Genomic DNA, 17,624 nt, shown 5'->3' with positions numbered 1-17,624 from the left:
AGCCTTTTCACCCCATTTAAACCTTTTTATGTTTCAATGTGTTGGTCCTCTGTTCCAGAGTTGTTCATGTTTGTTCCATCAGTTTATGGTTTAGAACTGGGTTCTCTGTTGATATTCTTGCTGAAATGGATGAGGATCTGCTTTTCTGCTCAATGAAGTTTGGTTGTTTTACCTGACGCCGTTTTTTAGTGTTTGTATTTGTCAAAAGTTCAAACATTTGTTATTCTGTCCAACAAACAGCAGCTTTTTTCCTAGAAGTTCAACCTCTTTGAAAACATCCGGTTCAAACATCTTCAAAAACATTTCAATTTTTATTTGTTGGAAAAATGTTTATTACTTTGCTTTTAACCATTTTTAATTGTGCAAAAATGCAGTTGAAAACAGCTGCATCCTAAAATCATTTCATTTTTTAAATTTAGTTTTTAGTTATTTAGTTTGCAGGTTCTGTGTTTTGCACCATGATCCAAAGGCAGCCAGAAACAAAGAGGGCAGCACAATGGCCCGCTGGCCTGCATGGGATTGTGCAGTTCTGTCCCAGCTCAGCGAGGCCCTTTAAGCCATGTTTCCAGGTGTTCTTACCTGTGAGTGAGGGGGCTAAACAGTATCTGAATGGTTTTGAAAAGAATCCTTTGATGACTCACTGTTAAGACTTCTGCAGGACAGAACAGATGGGAACACCATGGTGAAGGTTTGGTGACAGGTCCACGAGTGTCACGCTGAAGAGGATCTAAAAGATCTAGCAGAGGATCTTCTCGTGACCTGGATCTGCTCGTCAAGGGGAGCAGCTGAAGCATCGTGCAGAGGTCAACACTCGGGCTGCAGGAAACCTTCCAGCTCTTCCAGGTGGCGATAGAGGAGGTAAAAGATCCAGCTGGACTAAATAAAAACCTCTCAGTAAACAATCAATTAGGACATTGATCAAGTTTAACATTTGGTACCAGTGAAGAGAAAGACGCACACTGATTCCAAACACATAAGTCCTCCTGTTTGTCAAGAATTGATGGTCAACGGTGTGGCTGTGGCTTACTAGGAAGGTCTCAGAGGAAGCAACAGCCTGGAGGGTTTCCACAAAGTGCTGCCACACATGATTCCAGCTCGAACACTCTGTCATGCACAGAAGCACCACATGAAATATTTAAAAATGACATTTCAGAAAAACCCATCACCACACAGGGCCACATGTCCGTCATCAGGTGTACCTGAGGAGCAGCATTGCTCGGTGGAACTCTGGTAGGAGTGCAGTGTGGAGGCAGAGGGCGGGCTTTTTCTGATCTAAAAAGAGAACTGCAGTGATTACAGATGTAACTCCACCTGCTAGAAATACATCATCTATTTTACACAAAGTCCTATGGAAGGATTTGTGTCTCATATTTCAAAATAAAAGTCTACAACGGAAAGGCTTTTTCCTTTTCACAATGTAACTGCATCAATTGGATCATAAATAAAAATCAATCAGCCAAAATGCTTTTTCATTTTCAACAACCCAGTCTTCTCCTATGAGGTTCCGTTTGTGCCAAAACTATGTAAATGTGTTTTTGCGTCCACCATCTATGTATGCTGAACGGGTTTATTGAACATTGGTTCATTTCTATATACTACTAAGCAATATCTTCTGCGTGCCCATGCTTCTTTGATTATTACTTTGTGTTTGTTTTGTGATAAAAACTTTGCATTTATATTTGTTATTATTGTTTCTCCATGTCGTCTTTCTACATCATCAGGAAAATCCTTAGATACCGTTGCTAGTGTCGTTAGGTACGTCGTGTTTTCACATCTTGTCGTTTGTCAAATTTGGCTAAAGTCTTCAGAAAAGTCGCCGATAAATTGTTTCCTGTACTTTGTCATTAGCTGTTTGTGTTTCTTTTCAACTATGTTTAACAAACATATTTTTTCGTTCTGTGGTTGAACAGGAAACAATTTACCTGCCATACAAAGGACTTTTCTGACGACTTTGGCCAAATTTGAAAGCAATCCGATCTGACGACGCAAAAAATATCCTGTGATATAAATGACACGTTCTCAGGTTAGGGATGGCCAAAAAGCAGCAAAACTTGAGGGAGAGCACTGAACCTACCCGGCTCCTGTTAGGGCCTAAAGACATCGCTCTGATCAGCGTCTGAGGCTGCAATCAGGGAATTAATCCCCGCGCTGAGCAGCCTGAGACTGCGCTCAGCCGGTCCAACCTGGAAGCAGCAAGTTGATGCTGATGGTGGCATTGCCAGATAATCAGTTTCTGGCCGTGCACTGAGTCCTGCAGAGGAGCTTTATAAGCCCACTGCAGGTGAGCAGCTGGTGCACACAAGTGGAATCAATTTACAAAGTGACATTCCTCCTGATACAGTTAGTAAGTGCAACACGTTACTTTAGAAAATGCAACGCCTAACCTTAGTAAAACAGCAAAGCTGCTTTTCTTGGTTGAAGGCAGCTGGTTTTGGTGTTTTTACTACTGTAAAGTGTTCAATATCAACAGAAAGCTACTGTTCTCTGCTTCAGAACTGTGTTAGTTGCCTCAACCAGGGCTGGCCACCCCTGGTCCTCCAGAGCCACAATCCCGCCTGTTTTCCAACTCTCCCTGACCAGCTGCTGTTGCTGATTAGCCGACTCAAGTGAATTCAAAGAACGTCAACACTGGAGCCAAAGCCCTGCTATTAGAGGTTTAATCTGAGTCATGTCATTCGATGGGAAAGTTCTGTTGGCGGTTGACAGATTGGATTTGGCGTTGCTTTGATGTCAGAAAAAACCCTCTGCATTAATCCGGAATTGGGACCGGCACATGAAAGCATTGATTTTTGCCCCCCTGTGGTTGCATTACTATGAACGGCTATGAATGACCAATGTTTGACTTTAAACATTTTAGGAATTATTTCTAAGTTAAGTACAGAAAATGTTATTTCACATGTTTATGTTTTTTCTCAACTGCTCCATTAAAGTGAAACCGTCTGAGGTTGTGTGGAAGCTAATTGTTTAGATTTGAACCAGTCACTCTGATCTACTGAGTCTGCGTTTATTTCTGAGCTGCAGAAACTTTGGCTCAGCACTACCAAACATTTTTCTGTCTGTACTTTGGTTGGTAGCTGTAACTGATGCATCGACTCATGACTGGAATTGAAATATGTTCTACTGGTAATTGTTTTCTGTTCCAACCCGACTGTCTGTTGGTCACTTTCATTAGCCGTTTTTAAGAACAGTTGAGATGATTTGTTAAGTCAGGTGTTTAAAATGAACAGAACTATAACGATTGGAAGTACTTTACATTTACTTTTGGATTACTTTACATTACATTTTGGATTGAGTTATTGGTCTTCTCAGATTTTAATTTGTGACACACTCTGACATGACCAGAATTGGTATAGGGCTCTAAAAGAAAGTGGGCTGTGATCAATGTGTGGTTTAAAAACAATGTTACTGGTAATTCTGAAATTATTGTAAACTGTCCCCAAATCTGAAGACGACCACAAACTACCAAATACAGCGGTTCATCTAATAACCAACGACGGAAAAGCTTTTAGAGACTACAGTCCGGTCATTGCTTTTGCAGTTTCAGTTAAAAATCCTAAAGAAAAATCTAACTTGAGTTTTGGATCAGGTGGGGGGAACTGAAGCTCTCAGAGAAAACCCACACAAGCACGAAAATGTGAGGAAACAGTTGACCAACACATCAGCGTGCCGCCCGTTTTTTTTAGTTTCTGACCAAATGTTTACTAACTACCAAATACAGCCGTTCATCTAATAACCAACAACGTGAAAGCTTTTAGAGTAGGGGTGTCAGATTTCAGCCTTGAGGGCTGGTTTTTCAGAAACTCTGCCTTTTCTGCAGCTGACTGCCTGGATCAGGAGTTTTTTTCCGATAACAAGCTACAGTAGCAGGGTGGTTGGAAACATGTAGGACACCGGCCCTCAAAGCCTGGAGTTTGACACCTGTGTTTAGAGACTACAGACCAATCATAGCTTTTGCAGTTTTAGTGAATTTCTTAAAGAAAATCTAACTTTAATTTTGGATCAGGTGGGGGGAACTGAAGCTCTCAGAGAAAACCCACACAAGAACGAGAATGTGAGGAAACAGTTGACCAACACATCAGCGTGCCGCCCGTTTTTTTTAGTTTCTGACCAAATGTTCACTAACTATAGACCAGTTTCTTTACTTTCAAAATTCACAACAAAATAAATTAAATAACATAAAATAAAAAAATTAGTAGTAAAATAGTAAAATAGTAATAGTAATAAAATAGTAATAGTAAAATAGAATAAATAATAAATTATAAATAATAAATTTCTAAAGCTAAAGAAATATACTCCTACAGAGCATACAAAAACAGTTTCAGGAAAGAGAAGGAGAATAAGAAAGGGATTACAACTTTGTGTATGAACAACACAAAAAAGTCTGCATTTCTGTCTGTAGGGTGATTAAAACTAACTAACTAAAAAATGTTCAAACTACATTTATCAAACACACAACTCAGCTTGCAAGGCCAAGTGGGCCTCAGATGGTTAAAAAGGGGGCAGAAGATGTGGGCCCCACCTGTGTTTGCCCACATAACCCTAACCCTAGACATGTATACAGAGATGAATAAATAAACCTTAACAGACAGATATAAATAACTATAAGTCATTACAAAAATTAAATATCAAATAATTTTATCCTGGGCCTGTTCATTTAATCTGTAAACCTCTGTCTCAGACAAAGAATAAGAAGCTTCTAAGAAGTCTTGTTCTTTTTCTTGGATACTTTTTCCTTCTTTCGTTTGGTTTTTTTGGTGGCCGTGTTGGATATTGGAGCAAGAAGGGAAGATCCTCTCTTTGGAGCCCAAAGGCCCTGGAATGTAAAAATGTTGGTATCTTTGATGGCTACCTCTTCCTTTTCAGCTTTGGTCTCATCTTCATCATCTGAAGTGACCTTAAAGTCTTCTTTTAAACCGAGAACCTCGTGCTTAACTTCCATGGATGCTGTTTCTTTCCTCGGTTCGGTCTCCTCTTTATTGTCTACGGCCTCTTGAAAGTCGCAGCAACCTACGTTCTCATCTATCTTCTCAAAGGAAGAACAAGCTGGATTTTCAAAAGCCTCAATCTGTTCTTTGGACAGTCTTCTTCCATTGGGTTCCCAATGTTCGTCTTGGGCTGAAGTGCCCATGTATTCATCAAGGCCATTGTTCTCATGATCCTCTTGAAAGGTGGAATGGGGGGAGTTTACAGATCTGGGATCTTCAGTTTCATCATTGGGATTCCAGTCTTCTTCTTGGTCTGAAGTGCCCATGTATCCATCAAGGCTATTGCTCTCATGATCCACTATAAAGGAAGAATGGGGGGAGTTTCCAGAAGATCTGGGACCTTCAGTTTCATCATTGGGATTCCAGTCTTCTTCTTGGTCTGAAGTGCCCATGTATCCATCAAGGCTATTGCTCTCATGGTCCACTATAAAGGAAGAATGGGGGGAGTTTACAGAAGATCTGGGATCTTCAGTTCCGTCATTGGGATTCCAGTCTTCTTCTTGGTCTGAAGTGCCCATGTATCCATCAAGGCTATTGCTCTCATGATCCACTATAAAGGAAGAATGGGGGGAGTTTACAGAAGATCTGGGATTTTCAGTTCTGTCATTGGGATTCCAGTCTTCTTCTTGGTCTGAAGTGCCCATGTATCCATCAAGGCTATCGTTCTCATGATCCACTATAAAGGAAGAATGAGAGGATTTTGCACAAGATCTGAGATCTTCGGGGGGGACTGTTTTTTCTGTGGGTTCAGACACTATTTCATCATCTGAATTGTTTATGGACACTGAAGGCAGAATGATTGGTCCGTTCTTTGGAGTAGAAGGTTCCTCCTGCACGTTGTCAAAGTCTTGAATTTCCTCCTGCAGTTGTGTAACTTCCAAGAAGAGATCTGCATTGGTTTTCTTTGATCTCTCATTTTCTGCTTTGATGTTGTTGAAGTCACATTCCAGATTTCTTAGACTTTGAAGAGAGTAAATCAAATCTGCCTTTTTTTCTTGGAGTCTCCTCATTTCCTCTTGCAGTAAATCTGCCTTTGCCGTCTCTTGGTCATACAGACTGAGAAGCTGTTTCGCATCATCTTCCTGAACTCTCAAATCTGAGATCTGACCTTCAAGACTTTCTTTTTGCTCCTTATAGAGGAGCTTCTTTTTTAACAGTTTGCCGTAATTTTTCTTGATTTTCTCATTTTTTTCCATGTTTTTGTCCAGTTTTTCAATCTGCTGCTCAATAACTGTATTTTGCTGCTGTAAATGGTGGAGCTCAGACCTGAGTTCTTTCTTTTTGTCTTTAAAGAAGAAGCTGTTTTTCTTTGTATTTCGGTATGCCTCCTTCACAGCACAGAGTTTCTCCTGGAGGTCCTGGAGGTCACCAAAGCCTTGGATTTCCTCCTGCAGATGTTTAACTTCCAGGGAGAGTTCTGCATTTCTTTCCTCAATTTGCTGTGTTTCTGCTTGGATCAGGTCACATTCAGAATCCAGATCTTTGAGATGTTGAAGTGAATCGGTTAAAGCTTTCTTAGTTTGTTGAAGGCTCTCTGCTTCCTTTCTCAGTAAATTCAGCCGGCACGTTTGGTCTTCGTACAGAGGCGTCACGCTTCTAACGTTTCCTGATTGGTTTTGCAGGATTGAAATCTCCTTTTGCAATTCACGTTTGAGGTCTTCTAAACGATAGATTTCTTCCAACATTAAGGGATAATTTTGTCTCATTTCATCCAATTTCTGAGGCGCCGTTTTCAGTTCCTTAAAATCCCTTTTGAGAGCTGCAGTTTGCTGCTGTAAAGTCTGCAGCTCAGAGGCCATTCTGTCATTGATTTCCAGAAGTTCCTCCTGGGCCGCCTCCTTATGAAGGTTCTGCACTTCTTCTTTCAAAAGACAGTTTTCTTGTCTCAACCCACTAATCTCAAATTTCAGCCGTTTATTTTCCAGGATCATCTCTTGTAGTCTCCGCGGTTTGGATGGAGGAGAGATTTCCTCTTTGGGGCTTGTGGTGTTTGTAGAAACTTTCTGCATTTCTTCTTCCCACCTGTCTGCTGAATCCATTTGAAATTGATGTTCTTTCTTAAGTTTTTTTAACCTTTCTACTGGTTTATCGTCACTCTGAGAAGTCTCGGCTTTGAGTGTCCACTTGCAATAAAGTTGGGCTCTGCTTCTGTCAGATGGACTATCCTTTGATGCCTGGGGTCTATAAAAGGACCTTAGCAATGACTTCCAATGACGTCAATTGACGTGAATTGACTTTAAATTTGACGTCAAATTACATAATCTGTGACATCGTCACAAGAATGACGTCTTTGTTTCGTGTGTGGGATGAGGTAATGATAAAAAAAAACGTTTTTCCCGCAAAGCGGCAGTCACGTGACAGGGAGCAGCGATGAGTGTTATCATTGACCTTTACTACAGACTGAAGCTTTTCTTCACGTGGAGAAATAATGACCGCGGGAGTGTTTTAACCCCGCCCACTTTAGGACAAGCGGCGGGTCAGGTGTTTTTGTGTGATCTTTTGGTTCTCATGTTGCTATGGTTGCTGCTCTTATTGTGGGCGGGGTCAGCCCCATCAAAGCAATGCAGGTGAAACGTCACACATTCACGAGGCTCGCGAGCGGCGAACAGCGACAGACACGAACGAGGAAACCCGAATTTAGCCGAAGAGGGAAGCGCGGACTCGGCAAAGGGCCTCCCGCTGCTGTGTGGGGGGGGTTCAAGGAGTTCCTCCTCATTTCATCTCAAATTCGTCCAGAAGATTGATTGTTTTCAAAACGGGCCGTTTCTGGGTTGGTTTGGGGGGAGGAAGACCTGAAACCTCCCATCAGTCCTTTGAGAAGCTCATAAAACGTTTGGAGGCTTCTAGAAAACGTTTTCCTTCTGCTTTAGTCATTACTGGGAGGATGAAACACTGAGGTTTGGTCCCAGAAGGAAAACCTGCAGCAGCTGAACAAGCCCAGAGATTTTGCTGACTCAGCATTTGACCCAAAGCTTTTGCTGAATCAGCGTTTGACCCACATCTTTTGCTGCTTCTCCACACCTCATCCATGGAGTACGGACAGAGGGTGGTTCATGCTCCTCATCACTGCTCTGAGGCGGGACTTAGGTCTTGCCTCCACCATTGTCTCCAGAGTCCAGACTCGCACCAACAATAGAGTCTGCTTATACACCTGTCCAACTTGTTGTCCAGCTGCAGATCCAGGTATTTGTAGGTGGAGACTACCTCATCCTACACTCCAATACAGACAGGCTGAGGTGGTGGAGCGACCTGACCAAAGTCCAGTGCCGCGGTCCATTACCGGTCCACGTGTCACTTGGTACCAAGCAGCAGACAGAAAAAATCTTAAGAGCTGCAGGCGACAGCGTTTGTACTCGTGGATCTTCCTCTTGATCTGTTTGGGGGGTGTCCTGCTATTAGTTCTTCTCGTCTGTAATGTTTACCACAAAAACACTTCAACTGAGAGACGGAATGTAAAGACAGAATCCAGTAAATCTCTTTTTGAAATTCTTTATTTTTAAAACTGGGCACTAAAGTTCAACTCAATACTTTGTAATGTTTCCATGACAAAGGTCAAAGGTCTCCTGAAGTTCTTCAACAGGTTTGGTCCATTCATCCATGCAGATCCTCCCCAGAGCTGTGGTGTTTTGGGACCTAGAGACAGTTTCTTCCCAAAAGCTGTCACTGTACTGAACGCCAACTTTACACCACAAGCCTCTGGATTCCTTCCCATCTTTCCTTTGATCCGTGCACATTTGTCTGATTGTTGCTCTTTTTAAAAATCTGCTTTTAATCCTTTTTTTTATTGAAAAAGCACATGAAAAATTGTACATTGATAGACTGCAATGATCTTGCTTTCTCAGTCTTTAAGGAAAATAGAACAAACATGTGAAAGAGCAGGAATTGTTCAAAACATATATGACCATTTCAGTGACACTTTACATAAAGTCTCATCTTATAGGCTTTACTTATTCTGTCCATTTAGACCAAGTAGTGTAAAAAACATCAGTTAAATTTGTATTTATTCTTTGTATACCGTCAAGCCAGTCGTTGGTTGTTCAGGTTTAAGCCATTTTCTGATTATTGTTTTCTTAATAGCTGCCAGTAGAATGTAGAGCAATTTCTTACTTTATTTGTCCAGCCCTTTAGCTCTATTTTACCCAAAAATCAAGTCTCCATTCTCCTTGAGGCCAACATTGACAGGAGCATCCATGGCCAGAAAGGATTGGAAGACCACACCTTCCAGGAGATGAGGGAACTCTACTGGCAGTATGCAGCACAAAAGGACAGGCCAGAGACATTTAGCATGAAGGAGAGGGAGATACACAGAAAGCAAACAGCTCTGTGAGGAGATGGTTGAACACACCGCTGACCCACATCACCAGCATGCAGATGAAGAGGTTCTGAAAATACATCTCAGAAAAGGAACAAGTAAGTGTTGTGGCCATAAACGACCCAAAAGCTAAGAGTGTGTTTGATTTGCACATTGGTAATGTTTCACAATTGAACTTTTCTACCAAATTTGACGTAATAAAACATTTACTTTCCTACTTGAGGTCCTTGTCAGACGCGGACGTGGTGCTTGAGGGGAACTTTAGGACCACAGGAAATGATGAGAAATGATTGAGATACTCTGTCACATTTGAACGTTTATCAGAAGTTATTGAAGCAGGAAGTCCAAATCTGTGAAGACCTTTGTGACTTTACCAAGTACTCAGAGTCCTGCACTCTGATTGGTTGACTCCACCTCCTCTAACCCTACCTCCCCCTTACTTCATTTATCGGACACAAATCAGTTTTGACACAAGTTTCTCGCAAGGAATGTGTCAGAATTCAGAGCGCAGTTTGTGATTTGCCCTAGCAGATTCAAACACCCTCAGAACTGCATAAATATGACAACCGATTCGTTTTTTCCGGAGACAGCGCTTTAATCCTCGCCATGGGATTAACATTGTTTTCATTGACGGCGTTGGACCATCAGAGGCTGCTGTTGATGATGGAGGGCCAACCAGGGAATTTTTCAAAAGACAGTATGTTTTTCAGTGGCAGCGAAAATGTCAATGCTGGTTGGCTGGTTAAGTCCTTTGCTGGAAAATTAACATTTCAATCACTATAATAATCCATTTATTTACTAACAAAAGAATGCAGCTGGATGAAGTCATTTCTGTGGTTTGAACCAGTAAAAGCTCACTACCATGACCTTTGGAACATTTCAATTCATACTTTTTTCTTCACACATTTGTCTTTCAGCTCTGGCTTCTGGGGCAAATGATCGCTCTTGCCCTCACTCATGGAGGCATCAAGCCATCAATTTTCTCAGAAAGGTTATATTCAGAAATATCATGTCAAGAAACATCTGATGTCACCTTGGAGGAAGTGGATGACTGGGATGTGAAAGGTAAACTTCAAAAGGTACTTTCCATAAAGTTTTACAACCTTCTGGCGGTTAGCAGTTGAAGCACGAATACGGTTGTTCGGTCATCAAAAACCAGCACACGCCATCAGCATTATTTTGGCAAATTGGTGAAGATCATCTTCCAAACTATATACAGTGCTCAGCATAAATGAGTACACCCCACTACATTTGTCAGAAAACCTTTAGTGTCCTTTCAGAATCATCATTTTCTGTGAAATACTAGACTACAAAATACACCTGTAAGGGTCTGTCACTGATTGCAAACAAGATATGATAATTTGCACACAAAAAAAGATATTTTCCTAACAAATTCAAGCCCATGTTACAAAAACTGAGTTCACCCCAGTCATAGTGACACAGGAGAAAAGCCAAACTTAAGACTACAAATTCTACTCAACAGGCATTCAACCACAGGTGAGTCTAATGCAGTGGTTTTACACCTTTTTTGAGCCACGGCACACTTTAACCTTGACAAAAATCCCGCGGCACACCAACATCCAAAAAAATAGATAAATTAAAAAAAAAAAGAAAAAGCTCAGTCTGTGTTGATCTACAGCCGCTCTCACATGCATTTTTGTGATGATTGTTGCAGAAAACGCTGGAAGCTGAAGCTGTTTTTTCTAAAAGATGTATTAAAAATTAAGTCAAAAGATTCAAAAACTGTTTGATGTGTGTTCGTTGTTTTAAGACGTTAAGAGGAGAGACTCATTGTGCGCTAAGACAGTGACTTTACTGCATCATGGGAGATGTAGTGCCCGTAATCCGCCGACAGCAGAAAGACCAGCGTCTTTGAGCTTCATGGTTTTGTTCACTTGTTCCACAGTCTGATACCAGATTCTGTGGAAAGCTACACCGCTAAAGACGAGCTTTAGCTGGTATTTTTGTTAGAACAGAGAGACTTTTTTGCGCTAAATCGAAACAAGGAAGTGAATACTTTAACCACTACTGATTGGTCAGACTGATGACATGTGATTAAGCCTTCAAGAATGATTGGTGGAGACAGTTAAAGGGGCGGGACTTTTCCTTACACAGTTATAGCTGCAGCTAAATCGCGGTATCCCGTTATTCTTATCAAAATGTCTTTAATAGAATCATATAAACACAAAGAAAAAATAATTTTATGACATTTCATATTCTTAACTTCTCAGTGTTTTATCAGGGCCTGTTTGGATGAACAAAGAGCTGATTTCCTGGAGATGGTAATTGCTTTTAGATCAGTTAATGAGGGCAATTTCTCACGGCACACTTGACCATCTCCCACGGCACACTAGTGTGCCGCGGCACACTGGTTGAAAAACACTGGTCTAATGAATCATTTGAGAGGTGTCCAGCACACAGGTGACCATAAAAGGGCATTTCATAACAACGAAAAGATCCTCCCATTTCCTGCTGTCAGCAATGGCTCCTCATGGGAAAGAAATGTCACAAAATCTGAGAAAGGAAATCATTTCTTTGCACAAAAAAGGTGAAAATGCGATCCCCTCTTAGCATTGTCGCTGTAATTATGTCACAGAATAAGTGTTTTTAAGTAGAAAATGAAAAAGCATTTTGGTGGATTACATTTTATTTTGTTTTTGAGTCATTTGATGCAGTTACATTGTGAAAATGAAATAGCATTTCTGTTAATCAATTTTAATTGTTAAATTAGACATTCCAAATTGAATTTTGCTACACATTGTCTATAGAACTTTTTGAAAATGAAATGCCAAATTAGGGTTGTGCCGATGGACGATATCATCGTCCATCGTGATGGGTGACTGACATCCCGATGGAGAGACCACAATCGTGATGCCACGCCCCCGCCACGTTGCGCGTCGACACCATAAGCCGCGGTTACATGTACAAAATATCTTGATGGGATCAATGGTCGGATTAGAATCCAACCGTGTACATGGGCCCAGAAAAATGTTTTCAGAATATAAAAACGTTCACTAAGGTCACACTTTCCGTCGGAATAAATCATTCGCACATGCGCAGTAGGGTTTGAAAACGGAAGGATATAAATTCCGCCGAGCGGCTTTTTTTTTTCAAACTTTATTGAATGTAACAATTCAATACAAAACAATGTTAAACAGCGCCGAGCGGCTATATACATTGACATGTCAGCTCGGTAAAATACGAGATGATCTTCTAAACGTGCTTTTAATAATGTTACGGTTATTATGAAACACCTGTTCGCTCATCATTTGAATTTTAATTCGTGTGGTCAGTGCTTTTTCTGAACGAAGCCATGATTAGCAGTATGCTAACACGGGCTAACAACATTAGCTTTGGGTGGTGCTGCTTGCTGGAGCCGGTTTAGCTCGTGCTGGTTTGCGGCGCCTTCCGTCCGTGAAACCCGGGTTCGACTCCAGGCTCCTCCCTGTTCCCTTCTCTACCTCTGCCGGTTCCAAGCCCGGTTTGAGAAGGTTGCGTCAGGAAGGGCATCCGGCGTAAAACATTGCCAAATTTACCATGCGACTCGTTCGCTGTGGCAACCCCTGATGGGAGAAGCCGAAAGTGGAAGAAGGTGCTGCTTGCTGGCTGCACGTAAACATGTAAGAATAACATCAGCCTTTATTTAGTCGGGACACGACTGGAAACACAAATCCGCGTGATTGTTTGAATGTTTTCTAAGGACTGAGCGACATTTCTGCTTTGAAGCTCAAACCGCTGTGTGTGCCGACGATCCGAGCTGTGCTCAGACACACACTTTTAGACCCGGTTCTGAGTTCGGTTGCTTGTACCCCTAGAGCTGCGGGACGGATCGCAGTCTTAAATCTCCCACACATAGCGCTCATGTAACAAAGCACCCCCCCCCCCTTCCCCTCAAACACAAAGCTGTAAGTCCACGCTCCGCCGGTCCACGGGAGCGGACTACTTCTTTTCTATTTTGTTTGTTACTTTTTTTGTTAAAGTCACTTCCCTCAGTTTATACTGGATCATCGCGGATTAGTCATTAGTTGGAAAATAAAATGAAAAAAGCAAAAAAACGAATAGCAGTTATATAAGAACGAAAAATGTAAAAATCCCCCCCCCAACGATGTCATCGTCCATCCCGATGGTTGACAGCAAACATCGTCAACGGCCAATTTAAGGGACATCGCCCAACCCTATGCCAAATATCTTCTTTATCATTTTGGTTAAGTGGCAGGATGAGCCGTGTTGAAGAAAAGCGGTTTGACTGATTTTTTAGTTTCATTTTGAGTCAAGAAATACAGGTTCATTTTGAAAATGCAAAAGCATTCCTGGTATTGACTTATTTCTAATTATGCTAGAGAAATTCTTCCAAACTAAAACAACCTGCTGATGATTACACATTTCTCTTAGGAGCCACAGAGATTTCAGGTTTGATAAATGCAGTTAATTGAATTATACCTTGATATACCATAGTTATCAGCTGATACTAAACCAGGAAAATACATTGCAATGACATCAATCTGTCACTCAGTACTAATTCAAGGTCAGATTCTTAATAGGACTGAATAATTGCATGAATCTAACTCATTGACTTTTCTCATCAGGACCCAAAGATAAGAGGTCATCCTGGTCATTCATGCAGTTTCAGCAACACTTTACTGTATAGTTTTTCTTTGAACACATAATCAGGGGAGAGCGCGGACGCAGTCCCCCACTACCAGAAATTATGCAGTCGAGATTCCCACATTTGGGGAATTCGCAAAGGTCAGCACAGCCTCAGTGCAATGGCTGAGCCTCACCTTGGGTGAACCACCTTCATGATCATGGTATCTCCCCTGCCAGGTAAGTATGAGTTGTTCATGTCACACTCACACACCACTTTCACACACACACTGTGCAGCTTTAAGGTCATTACAAACTTCACACACACACACAAACAACCACACACTGCATGACTCACATTCAACACTGTGCTACACAAACACATCTGTACACAAACACTAACGTATTTAACACTGATTGAGCCTTGGAATAACGATTCCCATGATGCACTGCTGTGTCTGAACCATGTAAGCTAACTGATGACCACAAAGTTCCATTCATTTATTCTCATTTAGGCGATTTTCAGAGAGTTAAAAAAACAGAAAATGGGGTGATTGAAAAAACCCCAGACTGTTTGAATCATATGAACAACAAAAATGCTACTAAAATCAATGAAAACATACAAAACAGACGTTTTTCCCTGCTAACGCTAAACAACTTCCTCTTCTTTTGTGTCCTGCTGACTGGAACATCAGAGCTCTGCTGCTGCCCCCTACTGGTCTGGAATGTGAACTACAAATGTAAACAGTTTTATCATCAAAGCTCAAAACAAAACCAAGTTTTTCCAACATCTTGAGTCTGGTGAGTTACCTAAATATTTATCCTTTCGCCATATCCCCTCAGGGATCATCACCATGTATGAACTTTCACAGATCTGCACATTTGGTTTGGCAGATCTGTGAATAAAAAAAAACAGTCACCTTGGCGTCCTCTAGTGGACAACAAAAACTACAATTATTGCAGTGAAGTAAAAACTGGTCATCAAACTAATTTTTAGTAAAATTTGACAAAACAATAACACCATGAAAATGTAGTGTTCCTGTGCAAATACTGGATCAGTTTCAGACTGACTTTTTTAGCATGTTCACTATTCTAATATATCATTACTTTGGATGTATAATCATTAGTTAGATCTACAAACGCCTGCAGTGTCTGAAGCAAAGTCAAACAAAGCTGAAAAATATTTTTCTGTTAAAGAAAAAGTAGCTTAAAAAGTAGGTTAGTAATTATCCACCTTGTACCGATATGCAGCACTTGTAAAGCACTGGACATCGTTGCAAAGCAGGTATCAGAATTATTTTCCTCCGCTGCAGAATCCGCTCATAATCACTTCACTGCTGTTCAGGGGGGTATTCCAGGAAGCGTGTTTAAACTAACCTGACTTTAAGCCTGAACTCTGGCTGAAATCCGCCTGAACTTGCTTACTCTGGGTATGTCGGTTCCCAAAGACCGGATATGAGTTAGCGTAATTACGCTCCACTTGGTAACCCTGGGTTAATGCTCGTGCACAGCAGGTACATAAAGACATTCTCAATGGATCACCGATTTCAAGAGTCACCATGGAAACGTGTGGAGAAAAAAGAGAGAGCTATACTATGAGGTTCCGTTTGTGCCAAAAATCTGTTTTTGTGTCCACTGTCTATGTCTTTGGTCCATTGTCTATGTCTACTGACCGAGTTCATTGAACATTGGTTCATGCGTTATGTGTAAAACTTTGCATTTGTCTTTGTTATACACCCTGTCGTCTCCTTAGCAACCGTTGCTACTGTCGTTAGCTACGACGTTTGCTACTGTCGTTAGCTACAACGTTTCCCCGTGTCTTGTCGTTAGATCATAGATCTTGTCGTTTTTCAAATTTTGCCAAAGTCGTCAGAAAAAATCCTTTGTACGGCCGGTAAATTGTTTCCTGTACTACCGCGGAATGAAAAAAAGAAATGTTTATTTAAGCCGGCGCTAGGGTTAACCATGACAAACACTTTTTTAAGATGAACTTTATTGATATTCCCTCAAACGCGCAATGCCAGAAAGGGGGGGGTGGCGCATGCATACAACGCTTTCTCGTTCCCGAAGCGACTCTCTTGCCAATTTTTTAAAGTTATTTAGAGTCTATCTTCAATTAAATCTGGAGATGAAACTACTATTTAAGTCTTTTAAAAAACAGCTGATCTTTATCAAACATGCTGTCACAAATCGGGTGGATAAACGAGGAGCAGACGGCCCAAAATCTTTGAATGGATTTTGATCTTTTCTTTTCAATCTGTTATGTATTTATTTGAGCATGAGGTGGCGCTCTCTGGACCACTATAAGGCTCTTTTGGGCGCCTCTGCTCCTCGTTTATCCATCAGATTTGTAACAACATGTTGAATAAAGATCAGTTACTTTTCAAAAGACTTTTAAATAATAGTTTCATTACAAGATTGAATTGAAGCCATATTCTAAATAACTTAAAACTAAATAACTTTAAACGGGAACGCGAAACCGTTGTACGCATGCACCCCCCCCTTTCTGGCAATGCGCGTTTGCAGGATTATCAATAAAGTTTTTTTAACATGTTTTAAACATGTTTCGTTCTGTGATAATACAGGAAACAATTTACCAACCGTACAAAGGACTTCTCTGACAACTTTTGCAAAATTTGAAATACAACAAGATCTAAGGACACGACATGGTGAGACGACGTAGCAAACGACACTAGCAACGGTTGCTAAGGATTTTCCTGACGACACGTGAAACGACGTAGCAAACGACACTAGCAACTGTTGCTAAGGACTTTCCTGACGCCGTAGTTAGACGACATGGGATAAGGACAATGACAATGACAAAGACAAATGCAAAGTTTAAGCATGGAGCAAGCATATACATCACAAAGTAAATTCAAAGTAATAATCAAAGAATCATGGGCATGCAGAAGATATTGCTTAGTAGTACATAGACATGAACCAATGTAAAATGAACTTGTTCAATAGACATAGACAATGAGCCCAAAGCATAGACAGTGGACGCAAAAACACGATCAATAGACAAAGACAATGGACCAAAGACATAAAAGTGGACGCAAAAACACATTTTGATATTTTTGGCACAAATGGAACCTCATACTATACTTCAGTGAGACGGAGTCTGAGATTTAAATGACGGCGTATGAAGATTATACGTCCATCAAAACAGTAACACGGCTGCATCATCAGCAAAAGAAAGAGTTTCTGCTTGGAAAAAAGAACAAAGTAAACACACGAGTTTCTGATCTTATTTCTATTTTCCTTGTGATGCATATATATATATAAAAAAAAAAAACGCCCCTCTCACCCTCCGCGGGTGGTTTCTCCTCCAAGCTCGGGTCCTCTACCAGAGGCCTGGGAGCTTGAGGGTCCTGCGCAGTATCTTAGCTGTTCCTAGCACTGCGCTTTTCTGGACTGAGAGGTCTGAGGTCTTTCCAGGTATCTGTTGTAGCCACTCCTCCAGCTTGGGGGTTACTGCCCCGAGTGCTCCAATTACCACAGGCACCACTGTCACCTTCACTTTCCAGGCTTTCTCCAGTTCTTTTCAGAGTCCCTGGTATTTCTCCAGTTTCTCATGTTCCTTCTTCCTGATGTTCCCATCGCTTGGCACTGCCACATCCACCACAACGGCTTTCCTCTGTTCTTTATCCACCACTACAATGTCTGGTTGGTTTGCCATTACCATCCTATCAGTCTGGATCTGGAAGTCCCACAGGATCTTTGCCCTCTCATTCTCTACCACC

The 17,624-nt window shown here is 41.3% G+C and overlaps 1 long non-coding RNA gene and 1 other non-coding gene across 2 annotated transcripts in view; both read right to left on the bottom strand.

The window, feature by feature from the left end:
• Positions 1-17,624, bottom strand: part of LOC105358209 (uncharacterized) — a 67,398-nt gene that overhangs the window by 5,200 nt on the left and 44,574 nt on the right. The window contains exons 15-16 of the long non-coding RNA XR_013647185.1: positions 1,200-1,272; positions 642-1,104 (exon numbers count right to left, since the gene is read on the bottom strand). This is a non-coding gene — a long non-coding RNA (uncharacterized LOC105358209). The remainder of the gene's footprint in view (positions 1-641; positions 1,105-1,199; positions 1,273-17,624) is intronic.
• On the bottom strand, positions 13,966-14,129 carry LOC111948520 (U1 spliceosomal RNA). The gene has a single exon (XR_002874534.1). It is a non-coding gene; the product is annotated as a U1 spliceosomal RNA (small nuclear RNA).

The sequence above is a fragment of the Oryzias latipes genome, chromosome 13, assembly GCF_053564925.1.
Source record: "Oryzias latipes strain Hd-rR chromosome 13, Olatipes_Hd-rR_3.1".
Taxonomy (NCBI): Eukaryota; Metazoa; Chordata; class Actinopteri; order Beloniformes; family Adrianichthyidae; genus Oryzias; species Oryzias latipes.
This window is presented reverse-complemented; position numbering and strand designations above follow the sequence as displayed.